The following is a 13,162-nucleotide window of genomic DNA, read 5'->3' on the forward strand; positions in this document are numbered from 1 at the left end:
CATGCCAGGAAACTGAATCATTTCCATTTGAATTGTCTTATGAAAAGTGTGAACATCCCCTGGGAAGATAAGGTACTGGACACTGAGGTTGTTTCTCAAATTAGATTGCCATGCATTCACCTTCTGCTGCAGAGAGCACAACTCTGAAGGACTGGTCATGTTGTTCAAATGCCAAAAGTATGTTTTCTTAAAAGAATATTTCACAGAGAACACAAGCAAAAAAGGCACTCACAACGTGGTCAGAAGTGATACAAGGATGTTCTTAAGGTCTCTGTGAAGAATTTTGTAATCAATTGTGAGACATGGAGACACTGGCAAAAGAGTAACCAGGATGGCCTGTCCATGTCAAAGAACTTGCCATACTGTACTGTACTAGCAAAACAGAATTGCAGTAGCTCCAAAGACTAATGAGATGTGCAGATTCAGAGCCATCTCTCCACTAAACGTTCACATGGACTATTTCTTCACAACTTGTGGTAGAGTCTTCTATCTGCTCTTAATGCCTGATCATCTATGGTTGGAAATATTGTGGTAGAGCCTTCTATCTTCTCTTAATGCCTGATCATCTATGGTTGGAAATATTGTACTTCCACCCTGACATAATGATGTCATTTTGGTCTGCTTTGAGAACAAAGAACAACAAAAATGACCAACTATGTAACTAAACATTTTCATAAGGAAATATATGTTATTGACAAATGAAAGCAATCATAAAGTGAAAGCATAAGATGTTTTGGCCATGATACATCATAGCCATATATCAAGCCCTAAGTGTAACAATATATAACTCCCCTTCACTTGGCTGGAAAGTTTAATATCTTTCAGTTCACTCCAGATTGTAATTAGTATGGCTTATGAATCCTTTTTGTTTTATCTAGACAAGATTGTGTTTCAGGCTTTCAAGAAATTAGATAGATCTTTTCTTTTTCTTTCCTCTGTTTTCTATAATCAAACATTCTACACCTGCCCCGAGAATACATTGTACTTGCAGCATCTCACAACCTAGCTTTTATCACTTCTGATGTGGAAGTAATTTCACACTGTCTTTCTTTCTCCTCCAGAGACCCTTCTATCTCACAAATAAAACACACCTTGTCATGGATTCCACAGAGAAACACATTACATAGTAAGACATTCCTCAACTTTATTCCAACTGTTCTTATCAAATACTTTTCTCAATTTTTCATTGAGCACTTAATGTCTATGGTTTTAAATGTTGATTCTCACTAAACTAGGATAAGACTTCTAGGTCAGTCCCCCTTTTCTCCTTCAGTTTCCTCTTCTCACTCGATGAGGTTTAGACTGCCTGAATTCTGGAGTCTTTTTCACGTCAAAATCTTGTGACTCTCGATGGTTTAGGAGCTGGTGACATTCCAGGATGTGTCTGAGGACTTCACTCCAGAGGAATGGGACCTCTTAGACCATCCTCAGAAGGAGTTTTACAAGGAGGTCGTGCTGGAGAATGCCCACAATCTACTCTTTTTGGGTAAGGACATTTTCCTGGCCTATTTCAGTCTGCTTTCAAAGGGAATATCATTATCCCTCAGTGTGCTGGTTCTGGAGCACTTCTTAATTACTAGAAAGAAAAATATGCTGATCTCCCATGTCCAAGAGACAGGGTCCTCCTGCTGCCTGGTTTTCCTATAAAAGTTCAGTATATTTATTGTGTGAAGATAGCATGACAGTTTCCTTGTTGTTTCTGAAGCTGTCTCTTGCCAATTCTAGGTTTCTTGAAGTCAAAGATCAGATCAGTGTTGAAGCATCTCAGACATAGAACTAATCCCAAATATCTAACCTTTCCTTGGTCAGGAATTTTGCCTGCCAAAACTCTGAAAACTGTTCAGCTGACTTTTCTTTGCATCTCATTCCTCTTTGGGAAGTGACAAGTATTTAGGATATCCTTTATTTGAGAAGCAACAATTTATATCTCATAGTTCCTAGTTGTGCGTAGTGTGACACATTTGTCCTCAATCTCCCTTACTTGCTTTCCACATTACAGTACAGATAGTGAGGAAGGAAGGAAGGGGATAAACCTTTCTATTCAACTGATTTCCAACAGGTGCTGTTCTAAGTGTTTTCTGTAAATATTATGTTATTAGGTGATATTATTATCCCCATTTGACATTTGGCATAACTGAAGAAAACAGAGGTTAAGTGAACTTTTCAGAGGTACACAGCTAGAATCTGAGGCTAGATTTAAACCCTGATATTTCTTAGTCCAGGCCCAGAGTTCTCTCCTCTGCACAACAGGCTGCCTCTAAATTCTAGATAATGAAATCTATGCAATGAGACCATCCTCCTATGAAGAAGATGCAACAAGATCCAATTTTCTGATTCCAAATTGGCTCCATGATCTTCTCCCACACCTCTCCCCAATGTTTCCCAATATAAATGCTATGGAAACCACATTTAAAGAAATCTGGGAACCATCCTGTGCTCCTTGATCTCATACCCCCATCAATGGCAGGAACAGCAGACTTGCCAAGAATCAGAATTTGACTAAGTATGGTTCATTGTGTTTCCCAACAGGAGAATCTCACCAGAAGAGGTAATGAATCCCTCAATGAACAGTACCAAGATTTTTATAGGTTTCAGGGAGTGAGGAGTTGAGTAGGAGACAGAACCAAAGCTGATATACATCAAAGACTCATTTGCTGGAGCTCAAGGAAGATCTGGCATATTCTCTATTGGTTACTTGCATTACAACTATTAATGGAAAAACAAGCCATATATTGTGAACGTGATGAAGTGATTCTCAAAATGGAGTAACTTTGTATGTACACTCTTTTCCGTAAAGCAGACAAACTTACATCTTTTTCTCCATGCTCATCCCTGTTTCCCCATGCTCAGGGCTTCCAATTCCCGAAGAATATTTGCTTTCTTATATTGAGGAAAGGGAATCACCACGGAATCTGGAACAAGAAAACCTGAGGAGCTGCTGTCCAGGTGAGTGAGGCAAAAGCAGTTATATGAGAGCTGTGATTTTTATTATGGCAAAGTAAGTGCTAGGTATGGAAGCAGGAGTACTTGATTTAGAATTTTTCTTCAGACACTTCTGGCAGTGGGTCTGTGGACAAATCACTTAATCCCACTGAGTCTCAGTATCCTCTTCTGCAAAATAAGGAAGTTGGACACCATGGTCATTAAGCTGTCTTCTACTGATAAATGTATGTTCTTAAAAAAATTCATTGTTTTGAATTTGTGGGCATGGACCTTCCTTGAAAGTGAAAAAGGTGGTTAGGCTTTCCAATATGGATACTTTCTTAGGCTTTTCTTAAGTCAGTGAACATTTAATAAGTTTCTGCTATGGGCCAGACTCTCTGCTGAGCACCATGGATATAAAGAGATACAAGGAACATCCCCTGCTCTCCTGGAGTTCACAGATTGGTTGGGCAGAGGACATGCCCCCACCAATGTAGAAACTTGTTATGGAAACGACAAATTGGAACTCATTGAGAGAGTGAAGGCACTACAATGAAGAAGGACTGGAAAGGCTTATTATTGTGGAGGTAGGCTCTAGATGGGGCTTCATGGAAGCTGGCATGGAAATCCCAGTCAGGGGGTGGAGTGTCCTTTCTGTTGATGGAAGAGAACAGAGGCCTATACCACTGGATTATAGCATGTTTGATGGGTGAAAGGAAATTAGAAGAGTAAGAGAGTGATAGGCAAAAAAAAAGGGTAGGTGATTAATAGCCTTAGAGATGATTTTTATTTGATCCTTTTCCTGGGGAGCCACAGGAGGATGTTGAGGACATGGTAACCTGATCAATCAAGAAGTTTAGGAAGATAATCTTTGATAAGTATGTGGAGGAATGACTGGAGTGGGGGGAGACTTGAGGCAGTTGGAGCAAGTAGAATGTTCTTGAAATGCCTCAGATGGGAGGTATTTGGGGCCTGAAGCCAGACAGTGGCAGTGTTGGCAGAGAAGGGGGTGTATGGGAGAGATGCTATCTGGGTTGAGTCATAGGTATTTGTAGCAGATTGAATATGGGGGTCAGGATTGTGTGTTTGAGAGTCAGTGAGGCGTGTATGACCCCTCATTTGTGAGTCTGTCCTACTGGGAGGATGCCTTGGAGAACATTCTGAAAGGAGGAAGATTGAGGGTTGGGGGAAATAGAATGAGCTTTATTGGGGGAACAATAAGAGGAGTATCAGTAAAACAGAGAGGGGGGAGATAAACAGGGAGATTGATTGAATGTCAAAGGCTGCAGGCAAGAAGGATGAGGACGAAAAAGTGGCAAGTGGATTTATTGACTTTTAAATTTTTGGTAGTTTTGGAGAGAGCAATTTCAGCTGAACAATGAAATTGGGAGCTAGGCTACCTAGAATTTCGGAGAAAGCAGAGCAAAGGAATTGGAGACACCAGTTGTAATTGGACATCTCCAACTTTTTAGCCAAGAAATGGAAGAAAGATCTTGGAAAATATCTCTTGGATTGAATGGACCATGTGACCATAGGCACTTGTGTCAGTAGGGAAGGGATCAGTGTGGGAGAGACAGAGAAGTAGTGAAAAAAGAGAATGCTGTAAGGGCAGCATACTGAGGAAGATGATGTCCTGAAGTGGGATGATTTACACATGGAAAGGAGTTTGCTTAACTAGCAGAACTAGAACAATTTCCTCTGTTGGGGATATCAAAAATGAAAAAATAACAGCACTTAATGTATGACAGAGCAGGAGCACAAGATAGCTCTTGATAAATATCCAATTATTTCAAAGAAAAAATAGAAGGCACATTTCTCTACTGAGAAGGAGAGTGGGGGGTGGAAAGTGGGAGCAATCAATAAGGAAGAGTTGGGAAAGAGTGAAAATAATTGGAAAAGTTGCTGTCGTGAATGAGGTAGGGAGTCAGTCATGTGGTTTTCAGTCCTTTTCGACTTTTCATCATCCCATTTTGGTTTTCTTGGCAAATCCATTGGAGTGATTTGCCATTTCCTTTTCAGGCTCATTTTACAGATGAAGAAATCTAGGGCAAGAGGTCCAAGTGACTTGCCCAGGGTCACAAAGCTATTAAATGTCTGAGGTTGGATTTGAACCTGAGTCTTCCTAAGCAGTATTCTCTTCACTGCACCCCCTAGCTACCATAAGAGAGTAAGTTAGGGAGATGGCAAATGATATCCTTGCCACAGGGAGGTCCACTCTGAAATTTGAGTAATTGTGGACCCAAGCTGTCTGGTTTTATGATTTTCTCTCTTTTCAGCAGCATCTAAGTACTACTAAAGGCTGTTTCGTTACTTGTAATTAATCCAAGACCAGATTCATTGAGCTGACAGGCACTTTCCATTTGGGGAACAGGGAAGTAGACATTCCCTAATGTCCCATAGCAGGAGATGCTTCAGGAGCTGCTAAAGCAGTTTCTGCAATCTTCTGCTACAAGTCAGGTTAGGTTCCATCAGGGTTAGCAATAACTAAAAGTCATTCAAATAGGAAATAAAGTGCAAGAAAGAGAGAGAGAAAGAGCTGAGGCTAGAACCTGCATTTGCCTAATAAGACACAGTCCAGAATGCAGGGATTAAGGTAGAAGATTGGGCCTGGTGTCAGCCTTGGACCCTATCAATCAGTCAATGAACGTGGATTAAGCACCTCTAGTTTTCTAGGCAACTCACCAAACTTTAGGAAGGGAAAAGCCAGTCCCTGGTGTCAAGGAGCTCTCAATCTGGCATAGAAACATGGAGATGGTTGAGAAGAAGCAAGAGATCAGAAACCTTGGTCTCAGCTCATCCAGGGAAAGGAGAGTGTTTGGAAGTGGAAAGACATCTAGTACAACGGGATAGAATGATATATGAGGGACCTCAAGGAGTGAAGCTGGTAATGGTGAAGGAGAGCAGAATTAGGGAAAAACATCAAAATCAAAACAAGAATGAGAAAAATTTCAGAAATACCTCAGAGATGTTGCAGGGTCAATTACAAAGCTCCACAGTCAAGTGAATATTGCAATCAAGTGAGTCACCAGAATTTTTGTTTCTTCAGTTCCTATAAAAGTCCTGTTCACAGTATACTGTTGTCTATTACATGCATAATACTATTTTCTTTTTAAAAATACATGTTTTAATTTTAAAATATTTCATTGATAATACAGTCTCACTATCATCTAAGCCTTCAGTGAGTCTTAAACTTCTTACTAGTGGAGGCTTTGGCCCAATGTTGATGATTGCTGACTGATCAAGTTGGTGGTTGCTCAAGTTGCCATGGCAATTTCATAAAATAAGGCAACAGTGAAGTCTGACACATTTATTGTCTCTTCTCCCTTGAACTTCAAGCCCCATTTTAGGGTTATGAATTGGAGTCATTTCAATATTTTTGTGTCTCAAAGAATAGGATGACTCAAAGAAAGGGAGAGAAAAGTCAAACATGCAGAAATAATTGTTTCTTAAAAACAATAGCAAGCAGGATGGAGAAAGGCTATCTACTTCTTTAGAGGGAACGTGCCAATTTGGATGGGTGGAGGTCGAGTTTCAGCTGCAGGGATATTGGTCTGGTCACTCAGTCATTCTGAACTCATGACCTTACTTAAGAATGTAAGGAGATTGCTGAGTCTGCCAGTATCACAGGTGTTTATGATCTGATGTGATTATTTGTGATGTTCTTTAGATAATGGCATTTTCAAATGATTGATTCCATCCATTTAAATGTGAAGACTTTTCCGTTTACCTGGAGAAATAGTATACAGATTAGTTAGTTTACTTTCTTGCAATGGAGGGAAGGGATTATAATTATATATGTGTGTATATGTGTCTCTGTATATATGTTTTACTGTTTGTTTCTTGCAGAAGAAAAGATTAGAGCTGACATGAAAGAGACTAATGAAAAGGTAAGGCTTTCTGTGAAAGAAACTCACCAAGAAATCTTAATGAGGGATGGTCCCTGTGACTTCAATGGGAGAGAAATCTGTGCTGCATTTCACAGAATCCACACAGGAGAGAAAACTTATGATTGTCATCATTGTGGAAAAGACATGAGTCAACAGTCATCTCTTATTTTCTGTCAAAAAACTCATACTGGAGAGAAAGCACATGAATGTCATGAATGTGTTTGACCTTTCAGTCAACAGTCATCTTTCGTTATTCATTGCAGTATTCACAATGATAAGAAAATCTATCAATGTAATCAGTGTGAAAAGACATTCACACACTGCTCCTGTCTTGTAGTACATCAGAGAATCCACACTGGAGAGAAAACATATGCATGTGATGAAAGTGGAAAGGCTTTCAGAGGCAATTCCAAACTTGCTGAACTTTAGAGAATCCACACTGGAGAGAAATCTTACGAATGTAATCAATGTGGAGAAACTTTCAGATACAACTCCACATTTGCTATACACCAGAGAATCCACACTGGAATGAAACTCAATGTGATAAAAATCTTTTATGTACAAGCTCCCCTTACTGTAAAAATTTGATGAAAACAAAGTCTAAGAGACATAATTTTGGGGTGATCATTTAATTAATTATGACTAGTGAATCATTAATAAAAATATGATTAAGTAGCTATGTCTTGGAAATGAAAGTTGAATCATGGAAGTTGATGAACAATTACATGCCCTCAGGTAAGTGGATGTTATCAAGAGGCATAAATTAATTCTGATTGCTTTTAACTTAATGATGATGAGTATTATAAAGAGAGATGGACTTATTCTAATGAGGGGTTGGGGACATGACTTGACTCAGTCTTTGACAAAGAGACTTCTTTCTATCCAGATCACCCTTGCCTAGTGCAATCTGGAAAAGAGGGAAGTCCACTTCCTCTCAGACCTTTCTGACTTTGGGCCAGAGCAAAATCCAGAGTAAAAGTCTAGATTACCTGGAGTAAAATCTCTAAATTTTGGTCAGATCTAAACTTTCCTAGTTGACTAAATCTTGCCAAAGATTTTATCTCATCCTCATACTTGCCCTGCCCTTCAGGCTAGCTGAATCAACTACAGGGCATGATTTCTGAATAAGGAAATAGAAAGAGGGAAATAGGTTAATCCTAATTCACTAACTGGTTATTAATATGAAATAAATAATCATTTCACATGAGACAATATATTTTAGAGGGCATATCTCATTAATATAATCAACAGGACATGTGTTCAAGCTAAAGTCACCTATTATTTCCCAACAAAATTCACATGAAATAGAAACCACATTCCTGTAATGAATGTGGAAAGCCATTCAGATGGGCAGTAGAGCTTTTTAGACATGAGAACTTTCACCTTGCACATAAGCCCTATCTGGACTGCTGGGAAGGTGTGCAGCTGCAGATTATCTTTTCCTTCTCACCAAGTATTCCTAGTGGAAAGAAAACTAATGAATGTCCTCAATGAGGACCAGCCTTTTTCTGGAAGAGGTAGCTCATTATTCGCCACAGAATTCACACTGGAAGGAAGGCTAATAAAAGCAATAATGGTGGGAAGACCATCGTCTGAATCTCATAAATTTGTTTGTATACTCCACTGTGTACACAGGAGAAATCTTCCTGAAGATAAATTTCGTGAATCTAATTAATGGGGAAATGGTCTCTCCCTGTAGCACACATCTCACTAGACATTGCATAGTTCATATAGTAAATGAAGCTCTAAAAATGGATTGAATTAACTACCTAAAGTAATAAATAATTTTGGAAAAGTTGCAAGTCACAAAAGAAACAGACATAAATCATCTGCATTTCTATATATTATTAACAAAACCCAACATCAAGAGATAGAAAGAGAAATCCTTTATAAAGCTACTGTAGACACTATAAAATATCTGGGAGTCTACCTACCAAAACAAACCCAGGGGCTATATGAACACAATTACAAAGCACTTTTCACACAAATAAAATCAAATCTAAGTATGTGAAAAAACATCAGTTGTTTGTGGGTAGACTGAGCTAATATCATAAAAATGACAACTCTATCTAAATTAATTTGCTTATTCAGTGCCACACCAATCAAACTACCAGATAATTATTTTCTAGAGCTAGAAAAGATAGTGTTGTTCATCTGGAAGAACAAAAGTTCCAGAATATTAAGGGAACTAATGAAAAGAAATGCTAGGGAAGGTGACCTAGCCCTACTAGACCTCAAATTGTAGTATAAAGCAGCAATCATCAAAACCACTTGATACTGGCTAAGAAACAGGGGTAGACTAGTGGAATAGGTTAGGTACGCAAGATGCAGTAGTCAACGAATATAGCAATCTACTGGGATAAGAACTCACTCTTTGACAAGAATTGCTGGGAAAACTCAATAACAGTGTGGTGGAAACTGGGCATGAACAGATGGCTGACACTGTACACAAGAATAAAGTCCAGATGGATTCATGATCTAGGTATAAAGATTGATAGTATAAGTAAATGAGGGGAGCAAGGAATAGTGTATTTGTCAGATTTGTGGAGAATGGAGAAATTTTTGACAAAATAAGAGAGAGAGAACATTTACATTAAATTGAAATCTTTTTTGCACAAACAAAACCAGTGAAATCAAGATTAGGAAGAAAGCAGAAAACTGAGAAAGAATACTTCAACTAGTGTCTGTGATAAAGGCCTCATTTCTAAAATATGTAGAGAACTGAGTCAAATGTACAAGAATACAAGTCATTCCCCAATTGATAAATGGTCAAAAGTCATGAACTAGGAGTTTTCAGAGGAAGAAATCAAAGCTATATATAGTCATGTGAAAAAATGCTCTAACTCACGTTTGATTAGAGAGGTGCAAATCAAAACAACTCTGAGGTACCTCATCATACTGATCAGATTGGCTAACATGACAAAACAGGAAGATGATAAATGTTGGAGAAAATGTGGGAGAGTTGGAACATTAATTCATTGTTGGTGGAGCTGTGAGGTAATTCAACCATTCTGGAGAGAAATTTGGAACTATGCCCAAAGGACTACAAAAATGTGCATATCCTTTGGCCCAGCAGTATCGCTTCTGGGACTGTATCCAAAAGACATCGTAGAAAGGAGAAAGGGTCCCACATGTACAAAAATATTTATAACAGCTCTCTTTGTGGTGGCCAAAAGCTAGAAATCAAGAGGATGCCCATCAACTGGAGAATGACTCAACAAGCTGTGGTATATGAATGTAATGGAATACTATTGTGCTATAAGAAATGATGAACACAAAGACTTCAGAGTGTCCTGGAAAGACTTGTATGAACTAATGCTGAGTGAAAGGAGCAGAACCAGGAGAAATTTGTACACAGCAGCAACCACAGTGTGCAAGGAATTTTTCTGGTAGACTTTGTACTTCATTGTAATGCAAGGACTTCAAAAATTCCCAATGGACTCTAGAGAAAAAACCTTTTTCACATCTCAAGAAAGAACTATCAAATTGAATTGTGGATCAAAGCAGACCATTTCCTTTTGTATTATGTTTTGTTTTCTTTTATGGTTTCTCCCATTCATTTTAATTCTTTGCAATATGACTAAGGTGAAAATGTATTTAATAGAAATATATGTGTAGAACCTATGTAAGATTGTATGTTGCCTCAGGGAGGGCTTGGGGAGGGTAGGTGAAGAAGGGGGAAGGAGGGGAAAAATCTAAGATATATAGAAGTGTCTGTAGAACACTGAAAACAAATAAAATACTTTAATTTAAAAAATGGATTCAATTTATCTCTGAAATGCCAAATTTTCTCATGACTCCCCTAAATATTCCATGGCTCCCTAGAATGAATCCTGCCACTGGCTTGCTCTCTTAACTGAACTCTACAATTCCAGTGGGTCACCTTTTCTGTTCCCTCTCCAAGCTGTCCTAGCTGGTAATCTACTTCACTGTTCCAAAATTGCTTCTGAGCCATTTTTGCAAGACTTTTTGGAAGGGAATTTGGAAAAGCCCAGGAACGTTACCTCCTCACCTTCCCATCTTAGATCCAGAAGTGTTCATGTCTGTTTTTGCAAGAAATATTCCCTCCATAGCTCACATTTTCTTTAAAAGATCTTGTCTTTCCCATTCAATAGTTTTCTTCTATTTCTTTGCGTTTCTCATTCAAGAATACCTTCTTATCTCTCATTCCTTTTCTCTGGAATTGTGAATTCATTTGGGTTTATCTTCTCCCATTTTCTTTTCTCCTTCCCTTTCCTTCTTTCCTTATCTACTTGTAAAGCCTCATCAAACAGGCATTTTGCTTTCTTGCTCTTCTTTTTCTTTGGAATACATTTAGTTGCTGCTTCCCTTTCAATTTTAGGAAGCTCTGTCTATGGTTCTTCAGGCAATCTACCACCTAGATCTAATCCCCTTAATATATGCATCACTTCCAATTCCTGTCCATAAGTAATGTTATGTAGGTCATACCTGTAGGGTGTAATGATTTTCCCTATTTTTTTTTTTCAATTTGAGTCTTATTTTTCAATAGGAACCTAACAATCTGATCCTCAGACATCCCCTGGTCACATTTTGACTGATTGTATAGAACTTCACCACTTCTGCCTTTTCCCTGGAAATTGTTTTGGGCTTTCATAGAATTAAACAAGTTTGGCCTCTTTTGAGTCAGGGCTTGGAAGACAGGCTTATTACTGTGATGTTGAATGATTTGCCTTGAATTTGAACAGTAATTGAGTATACATTGGAAAAATTTCACTGGAGGTAAAACTTAGGGATTTAATTAGCAAAGTTAGGCCTCTTGCTCAAGACCTCATTAGATTTCCCAGTTTAAGAGACTTCATTAAATATCCACAACAAAGTATTGTGCTAAAATCCCTATAAATGTTATAGATTTTTCCCCCTGAAATTCTGACATTTCTCATTCTTCAATAATATTCCTTTGAATTTATCAACTATAATTTCTTGAGCTATTCAATAATTGAATATTGGTGGGTGCTCACTTGTTTTCTTGGTCTTTGCTGGCACAAAATGTTCTCATGTAAATGTTTTGATAACTGACCAAAATCAGTCAAGAGTATCAAAATCAAGAAAAAAAGCTGGGTAAAGTGATTTTCTTTGTAATATGAAAATTTTGTGAATTGTGTGAACTGATATCTTTCGATTGATATCAAGGTTTTGCTTTAAAATTGTCTTGTCAAAATACTAAGATGTGCTTTAAATCTGTAATGTTGCTTTTGTTATAATTATGCTTCAAAATTTAATTGTGATTTTGGGAAATCATTTGATAAGTAATATTTACTTTAAAAATCATACCAGAGGGTGATGCAATTGTATTCTTTGGAAATCAACTTCTCTTTATTTCTGGATGCTCTGAAATGATGACATAAACTGTTAGGGAATGTGGTTACAGTCTTTAAAAACTGCTATTTGTTTCATGGGATATATTTTGTCTAAAACTTTAAAAAAAATTACAGACCTTTTGGGTAAAGTAGGAAAGACTTGTAGATTTTCCTTCTCTGGGATGTTCTTCAGGGACTGAGAAAATGCTTTGGGACCCTCTTTTTGGGTAAAGTTACAAAATCTTGTCAGCCCTGGGAAAGAAGTTGCTTAAAGAGAAGGTTGTCCAATTCTAATGTAATGAAGTGTTTTACTGAGTAATTAAGACCTCCAGCAGCCAAAGTAGTGTTTGGGGAGGGGGAGCCTTCAAGATTATCTATAATATCCAAGTATCATGAGAATTTTTGTGGCCACCAATTATGAAAATTATGAAATTTCATATATGTGTAAGTATGACAGTTACTACCCATTTGAACCAACTTAGTCTCAACAGGCTCCAAGGAATACAAAATGGGTCTCCTTCCTTGAGTAAAATTGATAGGCAGATCTTGGAATGTAGAAAATCAGAAAATGACTCCAATCCTCAATATCTGGAGACTCCATCATATTAATTCAACAAGGCATGATTACTTGCTAGGCTCTGTGTTAGGTGCTGGGGTAATCAAGTAAGGTGAACCACCCCTTCCCTACAAGGAGCTCATATTCTAAAGGATTTAGTCAAGTCATTAAATCAACAAGTTTTTGGTAAACAACTGGTATGATCTAAGCAAGTAGTAGGTTCTTGGGATTCCCAGAATGCAAAAGGAAAATAGGCTACACCCCGCAAACACACACACAAACAACACAGAATCACTAGGACATACAAGGGATAGACTGATTGGCCTAGAGTTTTTTTAATGTAAAATAGAGGTGAGGTTTTCTAGGAACCCAGAAATCCAAGGATACAGGGTGGGGGTGGGGTCTTCCTCAGAAGAATTCAGGCTCAAACCATCTTTCTATTTAGCAAGTTTATTGGATCACCAGTAGAAGCCAGTCTG

General features: G+C 38.1%; 1 long non-coding RNA gene across 1 annotated transcript; it reads left to right on the forward strand.

Moving 5' to 3' along the window:
* Positions 1 to 1,363: 1,363 nt before the first annotated feature.
* On the forward strand, positions 1,364 to 10,444 carry LOC140522171 (uncharacterized). The gene is made up of 3 exons (XR_011973242.1): positions 1,364 to 1,486; positions 2,851 to 2,946; positions 6,769 to 10,444. It is a non-coding gene; the product is annotated as an uncharacterized lncRNA (long non-coding RNA).
* Positions 10,445 to 13,162: the final 2,718 nt, after the last annotated feature.

This window comes from Notamacropus eugenii, chromosome 1 (assembly GCF_028372415.1).
Source record: "Notamacropus eugenii isolate mMacEug1 chromosome 1, mMacEug1.pri_v2, whole genome shotgun sequence".
NCBI classification, from domain to species: domain Eukaryota; kingdom Metazoa; phylum Chordata; class Mammalia; order Diprotodontia; family Macropodidae; genus Notamacropus; species Notamacropus eugenii.